We start from the raw sequence: 11,668 nt of genomic DNA, 5'->3' as shown, positions 1-11,668 counted from the left end.
GGGCTGTCCGCGTGGGGGCGCCGCTCCTGCTGTTCCGCCGGAAGTTGATCCGGGGCCGCGCGGATCGGGATCGGGCGGGAGAGCGGCCGGTGGCAGCGCCAGGTAAGAACCGCCTGCACCGGGAGGGAGCGGCCGGGGCCCGGGGCCTCCGCACAGGGACACAGAGAGAGAGAGAGCGGCCCGGGGCCGGGCAGCGGAGACTCTCCCTCAGAGCCTGTCGGCGGGGCAGCCCGGGGAGTGAGGGCCCATCCTGAGCCTGAACTGGTGGGTTGTCCCTCCCTCTCGGGGGTAGGGGGAGAGGGGTCCCTGTGTCTTTCTCTCTCTCTCTCTCTCTGGGGGAAGGGCTGTCTCCGTGAATCGGTGTCTCGGGGAATGGGGGTCCCTATGTCTCTCCCTCGGGGTGGGAGGAGGAGGTCCCTGTGTCTCCCTCTCTGGGGCGGTGGTGTGAGGGGTCCCTGTGTCTTTCTCTCTGTGGGGGGTGGGTGGGGGGAGGTTCTCTGTGTCTCCCTCTCTTGGGGGGGTGGGAGAGGGGTCCCTGTGTCTCCCTCTTGGGGAATGGGGCTCCCTGTGTCTCCCTCTCTGGGGGTGGGGGGGGTCCTGTGTCTCCCTCTCTGGGGGTGGGGGGGGGGTCCTGTGTCTCCCCCTCTGGAGGATTGTGGGTGAGGGGTCCCTGTGTCTTTCTTTGGGTGTGGGGGAGGTGAGGAGTCCCTGTGTGTGGGTGTCTGTCTCTCTCTCTCTCTCTCTGGGGTGGGGGTGTCTCTGTGTCTCCCTGTCTGGGGGGGTGGGAGAGGGGTCCCTGTGTCTCCCTCTTGGGGAATGGGGCTCCCTGTGTCTCCCTCTCTGGGGGTGGGGGGGGGGTCCTGTGTCTCCCTCTCTGGAGGATTGTGGGTGAGGGGTCCCTGTGTCTTTCTTTGGGTGTGGGGGAGGTGAGGAGTCCCTGTGTGTGTCTCTCTGTCTCTCTCTCTCTCTGGGGTGGGGGTGTCTCTGTGTCTCCCTGTCTGGGGGGGTGGGAGAGGGGTCCCTGTGTCTCCCTCTGGGGAATGGGGCTCCCTGTGTCTCCCTCTCTGGGGGTGGGGGGGGGGTCCTGTGTCTCCCTCTCTGGAGGATTGTGGGTGAGGGGTCCCTGTGTCTTTCTTTGGGTGTGGGGGAGGTGAGGAGTCCCTGTGTGTGTCTCTCTGTCTCTCTCTCTCTCTGGGGTGGGGATGTCTCTGTGTCTCCCTGTCTGGGGGGGTGGGAGAGGGGTCCCTGTGTCTCCCTCTCGGGGAGTGGGGGTCCCTGTGTGTGTGTGTCTCTCTCTCCCCGGGGGGTGGATGTTATTTCCTCTGTCCCTGGGGTCTGGGGGCGTGGAGTGTATTGGGGAAGGGGTTCTGGGGGTCAGTGCTGCTGTCTGGGAGTCCAAACCTCTTTTAACCTCTCTGCCTGTCTCTCTCTCTCTCTCTCATTCACAATACTGCTTCAAACATCTTTGACCAAGCTTTGCCACCTGTGCTGACGTTTCCTTTAATGTCAGTGTTTGTCTGATTTAAAGTCCTTTGAGGATGTTTTATAAACGCTTTGTATTTGTCCTCTTGCTGCTGACCCAGCTCTGTCATTGAATTTAGTCCAGTGATTAGTGGAATATTAGTGGGGAAGGTCATAAGCTAGGTGTCTGCAGCAGAAGCTCCCTGTAGTTAAAACTCTCTGCACAATCTCCCCAGGCAGACTACCTGCTTCAAATCCTGCTCCTGTGCTCAGTAAACTGACCCCACCATTTGACTGCAGTGCTCCGACAGGAGATTCTGCCATGGTGCCTGCTCCTGTCCTGCTATACACTCTCTCAGGTATCAGGTAAAGGCTATATCTGGTTTGGCTCTGCTTGTCTGCTAGTGGAATAGCTGAGTGTGGCTCACTGTCCAGGCTTGGGTAAGATACTAGGGGGGCAACTGACAGATGAAATTTATCCTACAGCGAATGCATGCTTTCAGAAAAATAGGGAGCAGAATTATTCTATGTGGCACCTAACTTATTTGATTATTTCTACCAAGGCCTTGTTTTTGCAAACTGCTGGTTGCAAATATTCAGCTTTTTTTAATGAGTTGTGGCCATCGCTGGCGAGGCCAGCAAGTTCACCAGTCCCTTAACTGAGTGGCTCACTTGGCCATTTTCAGAGGGCAGTTGAGGGTTAGTCACATTGCTGTGGGTCTGGGAATCACATGCAGAGTAAGAAGTCTCACAACACCAGGTTAAAGTCCAACAGGTTTATTTGGTAGCAAATACCATAAGCTTTCGGAGCGCTGCCCCTTCGTCAGATGGAGTGAAATTCTGCAGAGTTTCGCAGCTGGTCTGCGTCCTGAGCGCAAGTTGAGAATATGGATTCGATCTTGGCTTCCAGGCTGCGGCGTTTGCTGTAGAGTTGGTGTATGAGGTGGTGGAGGAGGGTGAGAGAGGTGCGACGGCAAAGTCTCTCAGCGTAGTCTGTGTTAAAGGTTGACCTGAGTGGGTTCGTGATCCGTAGTCCTTTCGGTATTTTGTCTGCTTTCTTGCATGTTTGTAGAAACTTGATGTCTGTGTCGATATGCGCGATCTTCTTGGAGATCCTCTCCACTTGGAGCCGGCAGTTTGCGATGTCGATGGTAGTCATGATGTGGAGATGCCGGCGTTGGACTGGTGTTGTTAAAACTCTTGCTGTGCTTACCCCAGTCCAACGCCGGCATCTCGACATCATGAATCACATGCAGACCAGGTAAGGACGGCAGATTTCCTTCCCGAAAGGACATCAGATGGATTTTTACATCGAGTCGTCTGGTACTTTCATGGTCTTCTATTCCACACTGGTTGAATTAACTGAATTTAAATTCCTAGCTAGCCTGGTGGGATTTGAACTCTCTGGGTCATGAATCCAAACCTCCTAGATTATTTCTCCAGTAACATAGACTGTGCACAGTAGCATAGTGGCTACGTTCTGTAATACGTGCCACCTTGGGGACATTTTACTTCTACAGTACAGTACGTGAATACTGGAGATTTAGAACATAGAACATAGAACATTACAGCGCAGAACAGGCCCTTCGGCCCACGATGTTGCACCGACCAGTTTAAAAAAAAAACTTTGATTTATTATTGTCACATGTATTAGTATACAGTGAAAAGTATTGTTTCTTGCGTGCTATACAGCCAAACATACCGTTCATGGAGAAGGAAACGAGAGAGTGCAGAATGTAGTGTTACAGTCATAGCTAGGGTGTAGAGAAAGATCAACTTAATGCGAGGTAGGTCCATTCAAAAGTCTGATGGCAGCGGGGAAGAAGCTGTTCTTGAGTCGATTGGTATGTGTCCTCAGACTTTTGTATCTTTTTCCTGACGGAAGAAGGTGGTAGAGCGTATGTCCGGGGTGCATGAGGTGCTTGATTATGCTGGCTGTTTTTCCGAGGGAGCGGGAAGTGTAGACAGAGCCAATGGATGGGAGGCTGGTTTGAGTGATGAACTGGGATTCGTTTGTGACTCTTTATAGTTTCTTGCGGTCTTGGGCAGAGCAGGAGCCATACCAAGCTGTGATACAACAGGAAAGAATGCTTTCTTTGGTGCATCTGTAAAAGTTGGTGAGAGTTGTAGCGGACATGCCAAATTTCCTTAGTCTTCTAAGAAAGTAGATGCTTGGGGGGGGGCTTTCTTAACTATAGCGACGGCATGGAGGGACCAGGACAGGTTGTTGATGACATTTAGAAACTTGAAGCTTGAGAGAAGAAAGCAGTCCATTCTGTAACTGGTCCTGTGAAGACTCCCTGTGTTTTCTCTGTGGTAGAACCCAGGGAGAAGAAAAGCCTGTTGGTTGGATGTAGGCTTTATTGGCAAGACTGATTTTGATGGCCCACCTCCAGTCCCCTGGTGGGTCCAATTTTTCTGAGCCACTGCATATAAACATTTGACATGACTGAATGGCTTGTCCTAGCTCAGAGAGCAGTGAGGGGGGGGGGTGTCAGAGGGTCAGTGATGATGTGGGGCTGGAGGTGGCAACATTAAAGGACATTACTGAACCTTGTTCAGTTTTTCAGACAATGGACAGCCTCATGGTCACTGTTCACAGCCTTTTTTATTTATTGACTGAAGTACAGCTGGGTAGGTGGTGGGTTAACAACTCTGAAAAGTAAGGTTATTACTAACCTTGCTATTTGTGCAGTAGGGTGGAGCTCAAGTGATGGATGTCATGCTACTGTATTTAAAGGAATCAAGTGACCAATATTGCGGTGGTTTTGAAACAAAATTGATAAACCCTTCCCAGTGTTTCTTCGCAACACCACTCTCTGCAGCTCTTCACTGCAGTAATTGTGGGCAGCAACTAAAATAGTGCCATCATATTGGCTGTTTTCTGCTCCTGGGTTAGGAGATTGATTTTGGGTGAGAATTAAGTCTGTATTTGAGCCAGGCTTGCTTGAACAAGTTGGGAGACATGTTTATTTGATGCCATTGTCTATATTGGATGTGGCTCCGTGTCCTGCCCCTTTGTTCCATAAGCACTTCTTACTGTGCTTACCCCAGTCCAACGCCGGCATCTCCACACCTTTGTTTAACATCAGGGATGAGCAGATCTGCGTACAGATGTCAATCCCAATGGCTGGAAACATTGGACGGGATGAAACACTTTGTTTTTAGACTATATTGAATTGAGTGAGTTGCTCCTATTTGTGTTGGATCCCATTCTGAGTGTTGCAAAATATTCAAAAGTTAAGTTTTTTAAAGTTCTCAAACTATCATCGGGTAATGTAAAGCATGAGCAACGTGCGAATGTGCCAGAATTTTAGGTAGATCCCATGGGAGGGCTGGGCTGGGGAGAAGATGTGGAGATGCCGGCGTTGGACTGGGGTAAACACAGTAAGAAGTTTAACAACACCAGGTTAAAGTCCAACAGGTTTATTTGGTAGCAAAAATTATTTTGCTACCAAATAAACCTGTTGGACTTTAACCTGGTGTTGTTAAACTTCTTACTGGGGGGAAGATACAGAGAGGATGGTAGATGATGGAGAGTTACACTGGGCACAGGAACAGGATCTTGCTGTTGAGAATGTGTAAGATGGGCGATAACTCGAACGTTGACAGCAATATCATAGAATCTCTACAGTGCAGAAGGAGGCTGTTGCAGTGACAACAACCCCACCCAGGCTCTATTCCTGTAACCCCATGTATTACCCTGCTAGTCTCCCTGACACTAAGGAGCAATTCAGCATCAACAGTCCACCGAACCTGCACTTCTTTAGAGTGTGGGAGGAAACTGGAGCACCCTGAGGAAACCCAGGCGGACATGGGGAGAATGTGCAGACTCCACACTGACAGTCACCCAAGGCCAGAAATGAACCCTGGCACTGAGGCAGCAGCGCTAACTATCTTTCCTGTCCCTGGGATAAATCTACGGAGTCATGCCTGGGTCTCTAGTTGGTGTCAATGATATCTTGCCCGGCACGCTGCCCTTCCGTTATTGGTGAAATTCAATAGCAGAAGTAGAGAAATGGTGTGTTAGTGGGAACTGCTAACTGAAAGTGGATGGTAGCTGTGTGTTCACTGTGACAGCATGAGACCTGCATGATATTTTGAATGTGGAAAATTAGATCTTGCTCACTGGCCACATTGTACACCGGTATATACTGTACCCCAACAGTCACATTGTACACTGGTATATACTGTACCCCAACAGTCACATTGTACATCGGTATATACTGTACCCCAACAGTCATTGTACACCGGTATATACTGTACCCCAACAGTCACATTGTACACTGGTATATACTGTACCCTGAGTCACATTGTACACCGGTATATACTGTACCCTGACAGTCACATTGTACATCGGTATATACTGTACCCTGAGTCACATTGTACACCGGTATATACTGTACCCTGACAGTCACATTGTACATCGGTATATACTGTATGCTGACAGTCACATTGTACACCAGTGTATACTGTGCCCCAACAGTCACATTGTACACCGGTATATACTGTACTCTGACAATTACATTGTACACTGGTATATACTGTACTCTGACAGTTACTTTGTACACCGGTATATACTGTACTCTGACAGTTACATTGTACACCGGTATATACTGTACCCGACAGTCACATTGTACTCTGGTATATACTGTACCCGACAGTCACATTGTACACCGGTATATACTGTACCCCAACAGTCACATTGTACACCGGTATATACTGTATGCTGACAGTCACATTTTACACAGTGTACCTCGACGGTCACCTTTTACACTGGTATATATTCTGTCTGTGGCCTCAACTCCTGCTCCTGTATTTTGCTGATGACCATTACACCTTGTTAGTCAAGAAGCTATCTTTGTTCATTCGTGGCTCATGGATGTTGCTGGCTGGCTAGCGTTTGTTGCCCATCCCTAGTTGCCCTTGAGAAGGTGGTGGTGAGCTGCCTTCTTGAATTGCTGCAGTCCATGTTCTGTGGGTTGACCCACAATGCCGTTAGGGAGGGAATTCCAGGATTTTTACCCCGCAACTGCGAACGAACAGCAATATATTTCCAACTCGGTATCTTTACTGGCTTGGAGGGGAATCTCCAGGTGATGGTGTTCCCATGTATCTGCTGCCCTTGTCCTTCTAGATGGAAATGGTCGTGGGTTTGGAAGGTGCTGTCTGAGGAACTTTGGTAATTGCTGCAGTGCATCTTGTAGATATTTGCACACCGCTGCTACTGAGCATTGGTGGTGGAGGGAGTGGATGTTTGTAGATGTGCTAATCAAGCAGGCTGACCTGTCCTGAATGGTATCAAGCTTCTTAAGTGTTGTTGGAGCTGCACCCATTCAGGCAAGTGAGGAGTATTCCATCACAGCCCTGACTTGTGCTTTATCAATGGTGGATAGGCTTTGGGGAGTCAGGAGGTGAATTACTCGCTGCAGTATTCCTAGCCTTTGACCTACTTGTAGCCACTGTGTTAATGTGGTGAGTCCAGTTGAGTTTCTGGTCAATGGTAACCCCAAGGATGTTGACAGTGGGGGATTTAGTGATGGTAACACCATTGAATGTCATGGAGCGTTGATTAGAGTGTCTCTTATTGGTGATGGTCATTGCCTGGTATTTGTGTGGCATAAATTTTACTTGCCACTTGTCAGCTCAAGCCTGGATATTGTCCAGATCTTGTTGCATTTGAACATGGACTGCTTCAGTATCTGAGGAGTCGCGAGTGATGCTGAACATTGTGCAATCGTCGGCAAACATCCCCACTTCTGACCTTATGACAGAGGGAAGGTCATTGATGAAGCAGCTGATGATGGTTGGGTCTAGGACACCGCCCTGAGGGGCTCCTGCAGTGACCCTCCACAACCATCTTTCTATGTACCAGGTATGACTCCAACCAATGGAGTGTTTGCTCCCTGATATCCATTGATTCCAGTTTTACTAGGGCTCCTTGATGCCACATCATGCGGCCTTGATGTCAAGGGCTGTCACTCTCACCTCGTCTCTGGAATCCAGCTCTCTTGTGCATGTTTGAACCAAGGCTATAATGTCAGGAGCTGAGTGACTCTGGCGAAACCCAAACTGGGCCACACTGAGCAGGTGCTGCTTGATAGCACTGCCGACAATCCCTTCCATCGCTTTACTGATGATCGAGAGTAGGACTGGGCGGTAGTTGGCCGGTTTGGATTTGTCCTGCTTTTTGTGTACAGGACATACCTGGGCAATTTTCCACATTGTTGGGTAACTGTACTGGAACAGCTTGGCTAGGGTAGCGGCAAGTTCTGGAGTGCAAGTCTTTCAGGACTATTGCTGGAATGTTATCAGGACCCATTGCCTTTGCAGTATCCAGTGCCTCCAACCGCTTCTTGATATCACGTGGAATGAATTGAATTGGCTGGAGAGTGAATTCTGAGATGCTGGGGACCACTGGAGGAGGCGGAGATGGATCATCCACTTGGCACTTCTGGCTGAAGATTGCTGTGAATGCTTCAGCCTTTTATCTTTTGCACTGATGTGCTTGGCTCCTCCATCATTGAGGGTGGAGATATTTGTGGAACCTCCTCCAGTGAGTTATTTAATTGTCCACCACCATTCGCAACATAATGTGGCAGGACTGCAGAGCTTGGATCTGATCCCTTGGTTGTGGGATCACTCATTTTTAGGTTTGCTTGGTGCTGCTCCTGGCATGCCCTCCTGCACTCTCCATTGAACCAGGGTTGATCCCCTGGCTTGATGGTAACAGTTGAGTGGGGGATATGCCAGGACATGAGGTTGCAGATTGTGCTCGAGTACAGCGGGATCACCTCCCCTTGTGCCTTATTCAGTGATCCTGCCTCGAATGCTCTCTGGAGAAGAGAATTCCAAATCTTAAGACCCCTTGAGACAAAAAATTCTGTTGAGGGCCCACAATGCCTCATCGATGCCCAGTTTTGAGATCTATTCCAAGCCTGTCCCATTCAGCACAGTGATAGTGCCATGCAACACGATGGAGATTATTCTCAATGTGAAGGTGGGACTTCGTCTCCAGAAGGACTGTGCGGTGGTCACTCTTATCGATACTGTCGTGGACAGATGCATCTGCAGCCGGCAGGTTGGTAAGGATGAGGTCAAGTATGTTTTTTCCTCTTGTTGGTTTCCTCACTACCTGCCGCAGACCCAGTCTAGCAGTTATATCCTTTAGGACCCGATGAGCTCGATCAGTAGTGCTGCTGCTGAGCCATTCTTGGTGATGGACGTTGAAATTCCCCACCCAGAATACATATTGCACCCTTGCCACCCTCAGTGCTTTCTCCAATTGTTGTTCAACATGGAGGAATACTGATTCATTAGCGAAGGAGGATGGTACATGTTAACCAGTAAGAGTTTTCCTAGCCCATGTTTAACCTGAAGCCATGTACTTCATGGGGCCTGGAGTCCCAGGGCAACTCCCTCACGACTATATACCACTGTGTCGCCACCTCTGCTGGGTCTGTCCTGCTGGTGGGACAGGACATATCCAGGGATGGTAATGGTGGTGCCTGGGGTGTTATCTGTAAGGTATGATTCTGTGGGACAGGCTAGTCAAGAAACGGCCTTGACAGCTCTCCCAATTTTGGCAGTCGCCCCCAGATGTTAGTAAGGAGGACTTTGCAGGGTTGACAGGGTTGTTTGTTTTGATATTGGCTTTTTCGGTGCCTCGGTCAATTCCAGGTAGTCCGTCCGGTTTCATTTCTTTCTATTAAATTTGTAGCGATTGATACAACTGAGTGGCTTGCTAGGCCATTTCGGAGGGCAGTTGAGAGTCAGTTACATTGCTGTGAGTTTGGAGGTACATGTAGGCCAGACCAGGTAAGGACGGCAGATTCCCTTCTCTAAAGGGGAAGTGAAAGTGAACCAGATGGGATTTTCCGAAAATCGGCAATGGTTCCATGGTCATCAATAGATTCTTAATTCCAGATATTTTTCATTAAATTCAAATTCCACTATCTGCCGTGGCAGGATTTGAACCCGGTTCCCCAGAACATTCGCTGAGTTTCTGGATTAATAGTCTAGCGGTAATACCACTAAGCCATCGCCTCCCCCTGTGCCTTAGAAATATTCAATGACCCTGCCTCGAATGCTCTCTGGAGAAGAGAATTCCAAACCCTTAAGACAAAAAAATTCTTCTGATGTCTGTTTTACACGGGAGAAGACTTATTTTTAAACAGTGACCCCTAGTTCTCATCTCCCCAACAAGGGGAAACATCCACCCGGTCAAGTCCCCTCAGCATTTTGTATGTTTCAATAAGACCACCTCTCATTCTTCTAAACTCCAATGGACACAGGCCCTGCCTACTGAACCTTTGTTCCTAAGATAACTCGCCATCCCAGCTATCAGTTGACTGCACCTTCTCTGAACTGCATCTAATGTCTTTCTGTCCTTTCTTACATAAGGAGATCAAAACTGTAAACAGTATTCCAAACATGGCCTCACCAATGCCCACTACAGCTGTAGTAAAATTTTTATGTCCCAGTCCCCTTGCAAGAGGCAACGAAAATATAAATTACAATAAATTGTTGAATGTTGAGGCCTCCGACTGATCCCTGTGGCAAACCCATTGTCACAGCTTGCCGACCTGAAAATGACTGACACCATGAGCCCTCATTTTGTTTAGTAACCTTCAATGTGGCACCTTCTCAAATGCTTTCCAGAAATCTAAATACGGCACATCTACAGGTTCCCCTGTATCCACGTAGCTTATTACTTCCTTAGAGAACACCAATAAATTAGTCAAGCACGATCTCCATTTCACAAAACCAGGTTGACGCTACCTGAGTGCATTAAGATTTCTAAATCTCCCGCCCTAACCTCAATGATAACTGGCCTGTAGTCGTCTTCTGCTTTTGGTCTCCCGACCTTTTTGCTGTTTTCCAATCTGATGTGACTGTTCCAGAATCTAGGGAATTTTGGAAAATTAAAACCAAGGTATCTACAAGCTCAGCATTTAAGACCGTAGGGATGATGTCCAACAGGACATGGGTACTTGTCAGCTTTTAGTTTTAATAATTGTCTTAGTACCCTTTCCTGAGTGATTATGATTGTTTTAAACTTCTCCCTGACTTTCACTTCCTGCTTCACAGTTTTTCTGGGATGTTATTTATATCAAATATAATGAAGACAAATACATAATATCTGTTCATTAATCTTTCCTTATTTTTTCATTAATTCTCCAGATTTCTGTAGACTTTATTCATATCTGTAGAAGCTCTTACTATCTGTTTTTATATTTTGTTTTCTATTGTACTCTAATTTCACCTTCCTTATTAATATTTTAGTTTGCTGTTCTTTATATTCTGATCTGCCAATCATTTTTGCAGATTTATCCGCTGCTTCTTCCAATTTGATTCTATCATTAACTTCCTTAGTTGGCCATGGAAGGTCCTTCCCTTAGTCTTTCTTTCTCAGTGGAATGCATCTTTCTGAGTGTTCTGAAAAATCTCAATTAAATGTCTGCCACTGTATCTTTACTGACCTATTCCTTAACCTCATTTCCCAGTTCACCTTAGCCAGCTCTGTCTTCATGCCCTAATAATTGCCCTTATTTAAGTTTAAAACACTAGTCTTCGATTCATTCCTCACTCCCTCAAACTGAATGAAATTGTATCATGTTATTATCACTGCTACCTAGGGGCACTTTCACGATAAGGTCATTAATTAATTGACTCGTTGTATATTACTGGATCTAGTATAGCCCACTCTCTGGTTAATGCTTGAATGTGCTGCTATAAAAAACTGCCCTGCAAACACACTGTGGCAAAGGTAGCCTGTATGATGAGTTCAATCAGTTTTGTCCAAACTATATGAAGATTAAAATCACCTGTGATTATTGTGTCCCTTTCTCACAAGCCCTCATTGTTTCTTCCAGTGTACGCTGTCCTGTGGTGGTGGTTACTGATAGGGGGCCTGCAACTTTTGCTATTTTTCATCTTTACCCAAACTGATACTACACTTTCATCTCCAGAACTAAGATCATCTCTCTCCAGTGTACGAATGTCATATTCAATTAACAGTGTTAGTCTTCTACCTTTTCCTAGCTTCCTGTCCTTCCTAAATGTCATGTATACATGAATATTCAGGTGCCAGTCTTTGTGATCCTGCAGCCATGTTTCTCTATTGGCTGTCAGATCATACATATGCATTTCTATTTGTATTCAAATAGCCTTTAGTTAATTTTGTAACATCTAACCTTATCTGCTG

The 11,668-nt window shown here is 47.5% G+C and overlaps 1 protein-coding gene across 2 annotated transcripts in view; it reads left to right on the top strand.

The window, feature by feature from the left end:
- The first annotated feature begins 5 nt into the window (after positions 1–5).
- The window catches only part of LOC144511926 (serine/threonine-protein kinase 38), an 89,368-nt gene continuing 77,705 nt past the window's right edge, over positions 6–11,668 (top strand). Inside the window, exon 1 of one of the 2 annotated variants that reach the window (XM_078242388.1) lies at positions 6–102. The gene's annotated coding sequence lies outside the window, so the exon portion shown is untranslated. Of the gene's footprint in view, positions 265–11,668 lie in introns of both variants that reach the window. The other variant, XM_078242389.1, reaches the window with a different exon arrangement.

The sequence above is a fragment of the Mustelus asterias genome, chromosome 25 (genome assembly GCF_964213995.1).
Source record: "Mustelus asterias chromosome 25, sMusAst1.hap1.1, whole genome shotgun sequence".
In the NCBI taxonomy this organism is placed as follows: Eukaryota; Metazoa; Chordata; class Chondrichthyes; order Carcharhiniformes; family Triakidae; genus Mustelus; species Mustelus asterias.
Note: the sequence above shows the minus strand (reverse complement) of the source record. Positions and strands in the feature narration are given on the sequence as shown.